At 36.4% G+C, this 9440-nt stretch overlaps 1 long non-coding RNA gene across 1 annotated transcript; it reads left to right on the forward strand.

Moving 5' to 3' along the window:
• Positions 1–1467: 1467 nt before the first annotated feature.
• LOC120440574 lies at positions 1468–2457 on the forward strand. Its single transcript, XR_005613351.1, has 3 exons — positions 1468–1901; positions 2060–2121; positions 2289–2457. It is a non-coding gene; the product is annotated as an uncharacterized LOC120440574 (long non-coding RNA).
• The last annotated feature ends 6983 nt before the right edge of the window (positions 2458–9440 follow it).

The following is a 9440-nucleotide window of genomic DNA, read 5'->3' on the forward strand; positions in this document are numbered from 1 at the left end:
CAACTCAACATACTAAATTTTTTTTAGGACACGTCACAAAAAAGGCAACAAAAAAAAAAGACTCATCCTTTGCTTAATGACAGATCAGCCACATAAAGTTACAACAACCCAAAAATGACAATAAAGGTAGCCTCAACAAGCCTTGTGATATGTGAAACTCACAGGAAACCCACAATGACAAACAGCTCATGTAACTAAACAGCTTGGCCTGTACACTGTTTAAACCACCAGATTACTTCCAACAGTTTAAAATAAACGCAAACAATATGACATTAAAGTATACACAAGCCAAAAATTTGCAGCTCTTCTGAATAAACAAATCACACTTAGCTAACAAATGTTGAAAAAGTGATTTACTTTTTAATAAACATGTAATGTGCCCAGACATTAAATGGTCTGATTCTTATATAGCACTTTTCTACTCTCCTAGAGCTCTACTCTATTCTACTTTTCTACTCTCCTATTCCCCAACCTTTTTTGCGCCAAAGACCGGCCTTTAAGGTGTCGTGGATAAATACAACAAAATAAAATCAGTACTGGTACCAAAAAAAGAAGATTTATTCATAACACACAGGAAAACACCCAATGAAACCGAGTTAGGGATAAAAAATAAATAATGATAAAAACTGATAAAAACCCTGAAAACCATAAATTTCACACCCGAGTCTCAACTTGCGCGACCCGGTACCAAATGACTCACAGACCGGTGGTTGGGTACAGCTGTCCTAGAGCACTCAAATCATTTTATATGACATGCCTCATTCACTTTCTTCTATGCTTAAGTGCTTCCTGTCTACCAATCATACTCCGATGGATGCATGGGAGAGCAACTTGAGGTTAGTAACTTCTTCAAGGGTTTTTGGTATGCAGACTGGAGCAACAAGGGATCAAACCACCAACCTTCCACGCAGTAGAGGACCCACTCTACCTCCTGAACTGCAGCCACCCACATTAGCTGAATTCTTCTTTTTTTGACACAAGAACCAAGTCACTGTGTATAGTTAGATCCACATATAAACTAATTACACATCTTACTAAAAGGATGAACAAAGCAGGTTGGGATCCTTCATTACAGATGCCTCTGCTTCCCACACTTCTGTTAGCATCCACCCAAATACTGTACTATTCATGGACAATTTATTACACTGTAAAAAAAAAATCCTAATATAAAAGTATTTTACTGTGTATTTTACGGTTTTCTTCTGTCCTTCTAGAATATCATTAAATTTACATAAATAGACTGTGATTTCACATTTCAACTGTAAATTGACGTAAAATCACTGTAATGTAATAAAACATAATTTTCTTGTTTTTTAAATGTATTTGTCTGTACATATGCATATTTAGATTGTTAAAATACATTCACAAATGTATCATGATTTCACAAATATGTGTCCGTTATTTGAAAGACTGAACTGTTAAATTCAAATGTAATGCTATGGAAAAATATATAAAATGATTCTCATAAACATCACAACAAGAATTTTCTTTTGTAAGTAATCTGTGTGTCATTAATACATTTTCTGTGAATTGTTTAAAGGATTTGACGGACTAAGCACAGAAAGAAAATCAGGTCTTATATTACCCTGTACATGTTTAATGGTTAAAGTGGTGGCAAGATTATGAATTAAAACAGAAACAGAGTTTGCACTATTGAAACTCTTCATGCATGATGTGAGATGCTTGGATTTTTGTTCCATCCCTAGAATTAAAGATGAAACTGAGCACATCAATCATGTTTTGTTTGTATTGTTAATGTCACAGTGTCTAAATTTTCACAATTTCTAGATATCTGGTGTGTTGTTTTTTTCATTCAGATTCCAGTGAAACTCATCACCGTGAGACTCAGCCCGACTGTGCTCTTTGCTGGATGCTCTTCTATTCTCTCTGTCCAGCTTTTGGTATCTTCTCATCTCTCCTCTCCTCTCCTCTCTTTTAATTTATTACTGTGGCTGAATAAAATGAATGTATCTTTTAATGTATTACCATAATTTATATTCTGATATATTTTAATATTTATTTTATATTCATTTTAATTACATGTTGCTAATTTCTGTAGTTAAGGAACCTCAAGTTGATGAAAAACCGTACGGCAGAAGAGACCAGACTACAAGAAATCAGGTGATTAATGGCTTTCATCAGTCTTCACATTCAATGATATGATATCTGTATACTACAGCTACTATTTATTTTCTGTAGTCATGATGATCAAGATATTGAGCAGTAAATTACATTTATCATATTACACAAGTACATGATGATACATCTAAATAATTATGAAATCTTAGGATGACGAAGTGTATGCTGCATTGGAAATCCGTCAGGCATCACAGAGACCAAAGAAGAAGAGGACAGCCCAGATTTCTGATTTCAGCACCTACTCAGCTATCAACACTTGCACCATGTAATAATAATGATGTTTTTTCCTCCCACAGAAATGACAAAGAAATGTCTGTCTGGTTATTGTTATACAGTGGAAATAAAAAGCTACAATCTTTAACTTACAGAAATTAACAATTGCTCTGACATGAACAAAACTAATATATACGATTTGACAACATGAAAAATTTATCAGCATTATAAATGCTCTTGCGACCAAACTTTCTTAATAGGATAGCTTAATGGGTTAAAAAAACAGAACTTCAGAGTGAGATTTCTGCGGTGTAATTCTCAGGTGATATTTCTCATCCAGCTCACAATCAAAATCTTTTGTTTGTGGTATTGGACAAAAAGATAATATAAAGCAATCACTGTAGTAGAAACCAGCGCTCTACAATATTTTTTGGGAATTATTGTCAAACCTGAGAACAAACATCATAGCTTAAGAAGGTTAAATTAGAACAGTCATAAAAACAGCCACATAAAAAGTCACATAAAAAAATACAGCAGCATCTAAAAATTTGAGTTTTGACTCAATTATAATAGTTATTCTTCTAATTTCTAATAGAGTAATAAGTAACTATTTCACAAGTATTTTTGTCATCAACATACATGTACAGTAACTTAGCAATGGTGATTGGTACAACAGAAAATCCTTAAATTTGCTAAGTTTTCTCAGATGAAGGGAGATGAGGGTATTATTGAAAAACATCAACCTGAAGCTCATTAGCTTCCAGTACAGATTTTATGTATGTGATTTTACTTAGTCTAAACTGAATTGTCTGTGAAGGTTCTCAGTCATCCAGGTCATCCTAAGGAGCTTGGAAAGAAAAGGGTCTGGACTTCTTTGAGTTGCTTGAAGACGTTTCATCTCTCATCTGAGAAGCTTCTTCAGTTCTAGGGTCAAATGGTGGAGAGTCCCAGATTTAAGCCCCGTGGGAGTATCCCCCCAAAGAGGGACAAAAGGACCCCCTGATGATCCTCTACCTAATCACATGAGCCAAGGCGTGAAAATGGGTGTGGGTCACAATCAGCCAGGGTTTCGGGTGAGCTCATTGTGAAACCTAGCCCAACCCTATCATGTGATTCCCTGAGGTCAGATGGCCCAGGGTGTGAGTGGGCGTCTGGGAAGGGAACTCAAAACTGGATTATAGATGGCAGACAGTTGGTGTTGTAAGCCACCGCCTCTGTTCAAAGATGGTCACTCACAGTGGACATAAATGGCCTCTTTTACTCCTCTTTGATTGATTGATTGAATCTTTATTTTGAACATATTGAAAAAGTACAACAACATAGAATTCAAAGAGACAAATAAACAAAGCAAAACAAAAGGAAAAACGAGCAACCACAACTACAAAAAACTTTCATGTTCAAAAGGAAGAAGCATAAGGAAGAAGCATAAGCTTATTTAATCCCACCCCTTTTCCACTATGTAGTAATCAATAGACTACAGAAATACCTCCTTGCAATTACATTATATGTTATGTGTATTTTTTTAAAATGTATTTATTAATTTTTTATGTATATATATATATATATATGTTTCTATCTATCCATACATACGTATATACACATACACACATATACACATTTTCAGTAACCCCAGTAACACCTCAAAGGATACACAACCTACAGATATATATACCCATACCAACATACCCGTGCACCCGCACACACATGAAAATATTGGACAAGAACACCCTATCAAATCTCTACCTCCTCCCTGTACCCTGTAAAAACCATATCCTTAAACCACTTTTTAAACTGTGCCATGCTCGGACATTGCTTCATATCTTTACTTAGTCTGTTCCACAGCTTCACTCCACACACAGAGATGCAAAAACTTTTTAATGTTGTACAGATACAAGGATGTTTTAAATTTAATTCCCCCCTCAAATTGTATCCCCGATCCCTTTTAGAAAACAGTTTTAGAATATTGTCAGGAAGCAGGTTATTTATTGCTTTATACATAATTTGTGCAGTGAGAAAATGAACCAGATCTGTGAATTTTAGAATTTTTGATTTTAAGAATAGTGGATTTGTATGATCTCTGTAACCAGTTTTATGGATTATCCTTATGGCCCTTTTTTGTAATATAAAGATTGATGATAGCGAACATTTGTAAGTATTGCCCCAAACCTCTGCACAGTAATGCAAATACGGTGCAATCAGGGAACAATAGAGAATGTGGAGTGATTTGTGGTCCAGAATGTGTTTTACTTTACTCAAGATTGAAACACTTCTTGAAATTTTGTTATGTATATGATTTATATGAGACTTCCAGTTTAATTTATCATCTATAATCACACCAAGAAACTTATGTTCAAGTACTCTTTCAATTTCCACACCATCTATATGAATCTGCACTTGTGCATTTCTAAGGGAATTCCCAAATAAGATTATTTTAGTTTTACTTAGATTTAGCGATAGTTTGTTCCTGTTAAACCATTTTTTAATTTTGCACATTTCTGAAGTAACTGTATCCAGCAGCTCCTTTAGATTCCCCCCAGAACAAAAAATATTTGTGTCATCTGCAAATAATGCTAATTTTAATATATCAGATGCCTTACAAATATCATTTATATAAATAATAAATAATTTAGGACCCAGTACAGAGCCTTGTGGAACACCACAAGCAATGTCCAAGCATGATGAGGAATGGACACCCAGCTTCACAAATTGTTTCCTGTCACTTAAATAATTTTTCACCCAGTGCAGTACAACCCCCCTGATCCTGTACTGTTCTAGTTTATTAATTAATATGTCATGATTGATTGTGTCGAATGCTTTCTTGAGATCCAGAAATAGTCCAGCTGCATACTGTTTCTGATCTATAGCATTTGTAATCTCCTCAATTGATTCGATTAATGCCAAAGATGTTGATCTTTTTGATCTGAATCCATATTGACTGTCAGAGAGTAATTTATATTTATCTAAGAATTTGTCTAATCATTTATTAAACAGGTTTTCTAGGATTTTGGAGAATTGTGGTAGTAAAGAAACAAGCCTGTAATTTGTGAAGTGGTGTCTATCCCCAGTTTTATACAGCGGCACAACTTTAGCTATTTTCATTTTGTTTGGAACTTTTCCAGTCTGAAATGATAAGTTGCAAATATATGTTAGAGGTCCTACAATTCCTTCAATGACCTTCTTGACGATTTTCATGTCAATATCATTACAATCAGTAGATGTTTTATATTTACACATGTGTACAGTGTCAATTATTTATTTTTCCTCCACTGCTGTGAGGAACATTGAGTCAGGGTTCCTATCAATCAGGCATTCACTACAGTCTACTGATGGCAGTGACTCAGGAATTTGTTCTGCCAGATTTGGTCCAATATTTACAAAATAATGATTAAAGCTGTTGACCACATCAGCAGTGTTTTCCATAATATTGCCATTGTCAATAAAAGCATCTGTCTTCTCTGTCCAAAATGTGAACAACGGTCATGTCCAAATTCATGGGCTGCATTCTCCTGAGGACCCGGCCTTCGCGGTCTACGTGGGCCGGGTCCTCAGAAGGTCGGGTAGGCCGGAAGTAAACAGCTGTGAAATTGGACAGTCTAGCCTTCTGATTAACGTCACTGCTGTCTCGGTGGAGTTTAATAAACTCAGCCGTCTGCTCCTTGCTATCTAAAATATAACAGGACACTGGCGTAAAATCTCGACCATCTCACACTTTTGTTTAATTGGTTTTCTGTTTGACGTTTATTCAGCTGTGTGAAAACCAAGGAGGAACCCACCCGGGGGATTAATAAAGTTTTATTTTATCTAATCTAATCTAATAACTTTAATCTCAGCCAAACCGATTTACTCATGAACAAATAAAACACTGAAAAAAGCCAAACAATATCATTTTTAGGTTGTCTAAGTGACTTATATATTACGTTTAACCTGAGTAGCGAAAGTCCGCGGTGATCTGAAAATGATGTGCCGGGAGTTGTGCCGTTCTCGGCGGCTTCAGTGACCCTCGAGCTCTCGGCTAGCTATCGAGCTGGTGGGTAACAGACGTCTCCGAAAACGTCAAAGCACTTTTGCACATATGCGATACCTTGATAAACCGAGCAGATATTTGAAGTTTACACAGCTACATTCTCGCCTGAAAATATGTTAAAAGTTTATTTTGTGACCCAGAAAGATTAATAAAAGTAATTTTAAAACTTAGTAGCGGCCGCCATTGCCAGAAACTGGAGTTTGGCTGGGCCGCGCTATGAATTCTGGGATATGGTGGGCCACGAAGGACACACCCGACCCATCCTTCAAATTCGGGGAAAAGGAGGACACATTTGTCGGCTGCATTCGGAGGAGTCTACGAATTTGGACAGCCTCGCTGTCGCTGTGACGTAATCGGTCTACAAATGCGGCCTCAGGAGGATGCAGCCCATGAATTTGGACACGACCATTGGCATCCTTGAAAGAGTGACCTTTGTCCTTTAGATGCAGATGAACTGCCGAGTCTTGTCCCATGGAGGTGGCTCTTCTATGTTGTGCCATGCGCTTGTGAAGTGGCTGTTTGGTATCTCCAATAAACTGAATTTTGATTCCTAGCTGTCCTCCAGCTAGCGTATTTCCAAATTGACAAGTGAATATGGATTTTATTTTACCAAAATAACTACACTTGAATATTTGTGAGAAGTAAACTGGACAATGTGGGAAATCTTGGTGAAGTTAATTACCTGGACACAAGATTTGAGACAAAGCCTTAACTTTTTATAGGTTAGCTGGGACAATATCCCAGGCCTCAACAGCTAAGAAAGGCCCCTCCTTTTAGACAAAATCCATATATCCAAGTCAACAGATTATAACCGTTCCTCTATGTGTTCCCGATAACTCCTCTATAAGTCACACTTACGCCCAAATTTATTCATGCACAGTATGTTTTGTCTTCCTCTATTCATTAATTTTTAAAAAATCCCTATGAATTTAATTTTAGCTGCATGTTTTTTGAAACTACAGTAATTTCAACAGAAGATTTTTCTGTAAAATGTTGATGGTGAAGGTGCATGCTTGGAAATATATTGCTTGTCTTTCCAGACTTTGCTCTCTGCCATTTGTGCAAAACACGCTTCCACCTGCTCCACCTGCCATCTTTAAGCCAAACGAAAAGGTGCACAAAAAAGGAACGAAAGAAAAGAGCAGCACTGAAACATTATTATTTATATTTTGAAACTGTAATTGCTTATTGCTATATGATTTATTTAGCATTTACAGTGCATTTGTGTATATGTGTGTCTTTGAGCATGTGTGTGTGTGGGAGAGAGACTGAAAATAAAAAAAGGCAATTCTAAGACTTTTGAAAGTCAGAATTTTATACGAAGGCCTTTATTCTTTAAAACAGCCTTCTATTGTATTGTATTCTATTTGTAAGGGACACTGGATATGCAAATTTCCACATGGAGAAACACTGTTCAGGCAAATGAAAAAAAAATTGCGACACAGCAGATCAGTGTGTGACTTGATCACAAAAGTTAATTTCAATGGCAAAAACAAGCAATTAATTTTGATATAATTGTCTAGATTTTAACAGTACTGATAATGTAAAAAATAGATAAACCTTTTGTTTGTTGGTTACTCATATTGGCAATAAGCGTGGATGAGAGAGTTAAAGAGAGAGTTAACTCTCTCTTTAACTCTCTCAGAGAGAGTTAAAGAGAGGAAAGCTGATCAAAATGAAAGGGGCATAGCTGCCAGAAGCAGAATAGTATACATACAGGACAGCGACAAATACATGTATATCCCATAGACCAACGAGAATCATCAAGGCTAGTAAACATTAATTTAAAATGAGTAGATTAAGATTCATTCAGTCAATTCAATATATTATATTGCCTTTATATTCTCAGGGGCTGAAAAACAGTGATGATAGCCCATGCAATATCTGCTTCTGCAACTATTGGCTAAATCCACAAAGGGTAGTGAACCTCAGAGCAGCAAAATGTTGGGGTTTTTTTGCCCACACAACATCCAATCTGGCAACAATTCAATTCAATTCAGTTCAATTTATATAGCATCAACTTCCAACACCAATCACCTCAAGGTGCTATATATTGTAAAGACTCTACACCGAGATAGTGTACATGAACATCTGTGTAGCATATTGATTTGTTTATATACCTCAGTAACTCAGTAACTGCCGTTGGTTTCCTAAGGCACCAACGGCTGAGGACAAGAGAGCTCAACCTGTCAAACCCTAGTGGTGACAAAACACCACGAGGTTGTGAAAGATGTGGCAGTCCTATTAAACAGCAGAATCTGAAAGACGGCATATAAGAAAACTGTAATGTACCGGGGCAAAAGGAACAGCTGAATCAAATGTGGAACACTGTATTTCACATAGTAATTGCAGTGGTATTAGGGGCAATAAAACCAGTAAACCCAAACTGTAAGATTCCAGTACATTGCAGACACAACATCAAAGGTCTCAGTCCAGAAGAGGTTCTAGGAATAGTTAAAATACTGTGCAGAACCCTCAAACTTGATAGAGGACCCAAGTTTGAGGAACATGGCGACAATGTAGGATCAAGTTAACACGGTCCCAGTCTCACAGGCTTAGAGACCAGTCCATTCTGATCTGGCAACCACCAGTTGTGAAGAAAGTAGTAGATGACTTGCTATTGGATGACTGATATTGGATGACTGATATTGGATGACTTCTTCTTCCTGTTGCTGTGTACAGATGTGCTTTATCTACATGTTAATCTGATTTACTCATTTAATTACAAAACTTTACTTACAGGATAAACAGATTTTGTAGAAATGTAACTCATGTTAATACTAATGACAATGGTTTTATTCATTTTCCTTCAAGGAAATTCAGAAACTAATAAGATTAGAATGTATTTTTGTGAAAGCACTTTCACTTTCAACCTAGCCATACAGTCTACAAGAAGTTACAACAATATAAAGTTGACAGTAAACCCAACGTTAACAACCCCCATTCTGTGAAAGTCACAGGAAACCCACAATGATAAACAGCCCCTCAAAGCATGCACAAACCCTCAGACTGTTGAACCAGTATTAAGTGAAGAGTGTGATTTGTTTTATTTTCAGTAGTTTAG

This window comes from Oreochromis aureus, linkage group 6 (genome assembly GCF_013358895.1).
Source record: "Oreochromis aureus strain Israel breed Guangdong linkage group 6, ZZ_aureus, whole genome shotgun sequence".
NCBI classification, from domain to species: Eukaryota; Metazoa; Chordata; class Actinopteri; order Cichliformes; family Cichlidae; genus Oreochromis; species Oreochromis aureus.